Source organism: Microtus pennsylvanicus, chromosome 1 (genome assembly GCF_037038515.1).
Source record: "Microtus pennsylvanicus isolate mMicPen1 chromosome 1, mMicPen1.hap1, whole genome shotgun sequence".
Taxonomy (NCBI): Eukaryota; Metazoa; Chordata; class Mammalia; order Rodentia; family Cricetidae; genus Microtus; species Microtus pennsylvanicus.
In genome coordinates this window covers 134,472,523-134,475,156 of record NC_134579.1, presented here as the reverse complement: position 1 = coordinate 134,475,156, position 2,634 = coordinate 134,472,523, and positions in this window count along the sequence as shown.

Genomic DNA, 2,634 nt, shown 5'->3' with positions numbered 1-2,634 from the left:
GGGATTCCCCTCTGTATGCTGTGAATATGTCTTATTGCCATTAGTTAATAAAGAAGCTGCTTTGACCAGTGATAGGGAAGGGTAAGCTAGGTGGGGAAAAATAAACTGAATGCTTAGAGAAAGAAGGCAGAGGCAGGGAGAAGTAGCCCCACCAGAGACAGATGCTGGATGGAACTTTACCCAAAAAGCCACAGACACGTGGCAATACACAGAAATTAATAGAAATGGGTTAATAGAAATAGATTAATAGAAATGGGTTGATTTAAAATATAAGAGCTCGTTAGCAATATGCTTAAGTGATTGGTCAAGCAGTGGTTTAAATAATATAGTTTATGTGTGATTATTTCAGGAGTCTGAGTGACCAGGAACTAACAGCTTCTGACAACACTCAGTGGTAGAGCCCTGCCTAGAATCCCCCAGTGAAGGACTGGAGGTGTAGCTCAGTGGTAGAGCCCCTGCCTAGAATCCCCCAGTGAGGGGCTAGAGTGTGGCTCAGTGGTAGAGCCCCTGCCTAGAATCCCCCAGTGAGGGGCTGGGGTGTGGCTCAGTGGTAGAGCCCCTGCCTAGAATCCCCCAGTGAGGGGCTAGAGTGTGGCTCAGTGGTAGAGCCCCTGCCTAGAATCCCCCAGTGAGGGGTTAGGGTGTAGCTCAAGGGTAGAGCTTTTGCCCGGCATGCACAAGACCCTGAATTCAATCCTTAGTTTAACAAAATCAAAACAAAAACCCCAGTTCATTTTGAGTTCAGTTAATCTGAATTAGCTAATAATAATAATTAGAGTTATAGATCATTGCCAGATCTTAGCTGTTTTGTTTTATTTTCACAGTCTGTGAAATGCGTATAACTGACATGCAAACAGGAACAGACTCCAGCAAAAGACTATAGATGTGAAAGCATGCCCACTCACGGTTTCATTCATGGGCAAAGCTTAGGACCAGGCACTAATATGTATTTAGGATTAGAGGGTATGGTAGCTTCAATTTATTTTCAAAATAAAAAGAGGCACATTTATAGAGACAGAAAAGGCTGAGTAAGGTCAAACCTAAATGGTGACACTGGAGGAATGTGGATGATGCAGAAAAAAAAGTCAAAACTCAGGAGCTGATGTCATGATGAACGATGACATCATAGAAGCAAAGACAGGATGTGTGGCTGGGCCTCGGGGGCTGTGCAGTCTAGGTGTCCCATCTTGGGAAAAAAATGTCACACATTTATTTATTTATTTACTTACTTACTTTGTGTGTGTGTGTACTTGTGTGCATGTTTGTGTACTCAAGAGTATCTGCCACCATGCACCTATGTGGAAGGCAGATAAAATTTTTTGTAGAATTTGCTGGCCTTGTACTCACAGAGATCCACCTGCTTCTTCTGCCTTCTCGATGCTGGAATTAAAGACATGTACTACCATTCCTGGCATGCTTTCCATAGATAGATAGATAGATAGATAGATAGATAGATAGATAGATAGATGTGGTGTAATCAGAAGACAATTCCTTTTTTAGAATTTATTTTTATTTTTAAGTTATGTATAGTATCTGCAGTTGACCTTAGCCCAAAGGCTGAGAGGCAATACGTGTAGTATCTGTATTTCTGTGTGTCTGTATACCATGTCCCCAAAGAGGGCAAGAGAGCCCTTGGAACTGGAATTACAGACAGTGGTGAGCCACTATGTGGGTGCTGAGAACTGAATTCGTGTCTTCCGCGAGAGCAGCCAGCACTCTTCACTGCAGAGCCCTCTGGAACCCTCTGAGAACAACTTTTGAAAGCCGGTTCTTCCCCTTAGGCCATCAGCCTTGGCAAAGTGCTTCTACCCCCAGTCCATGCTTTCTCTCTTCAAAACCTGCTACAAAGCAACAGTAATCAACATGTGGGTGCTGGCACAAGGAGAAACATATGATATTTCATTCCTCCATTTTATTCCAGAATATGTTATGGACTAGAATAGAAAAAATCCAAGACATAAGCCCTTTTATATATGGCCAGATATTTTTTTAAAATATTTACTTTCATTTTATATGTACAAATGCTTAGACTGCACGTGTGTGTGTGTGTGTGTGTGTGTGTGTGTGTGTGTCAGTGTGTCATGTGTGTGCTTGGGTCCTGAAGAGGTCAAAGAGGATGCTGGCTCCCTGGGAACCGGAGTTATGGATAGTCATGAGTTGTCATGTGTGACTGAGAATCACATCACCGTCCTCTGGAAGAGCAGGAAGTTCTCCAAACTACTGAGCATCTCTCCAGCCCTAGCCAGATGCTTTTTGATAAAGGAACAAAGTCTATTTGATGTGGGTGAGAGGTTCATCAACCGTTGACCCGAGGGAAACTGGATATCACTTATGGAAGAGTCAAAATGGACTTTACATGGAATACTAAAAGTAACTTGAAATCAAATTTACAATGGCTCAAAGGCCAAAACTTGAGAGCTAAGAGCACAGAAGAAAACAGAGGATATGATGTATTAATTTAGGTACAGCTTCTTGGATATAGGTAATAAAAGAAAAAGGCCCAGAGAGAGGACTCATTGGTACGAAGACAGATGTGAAGCCCGACAGCCTGAGTTGAGCCCAGGACCCTTGCGGTGGAAAGAGAAGCCCATTTCCAAAGGTTTTATTTTACATCTACTTGCGCACGGAGGTGCA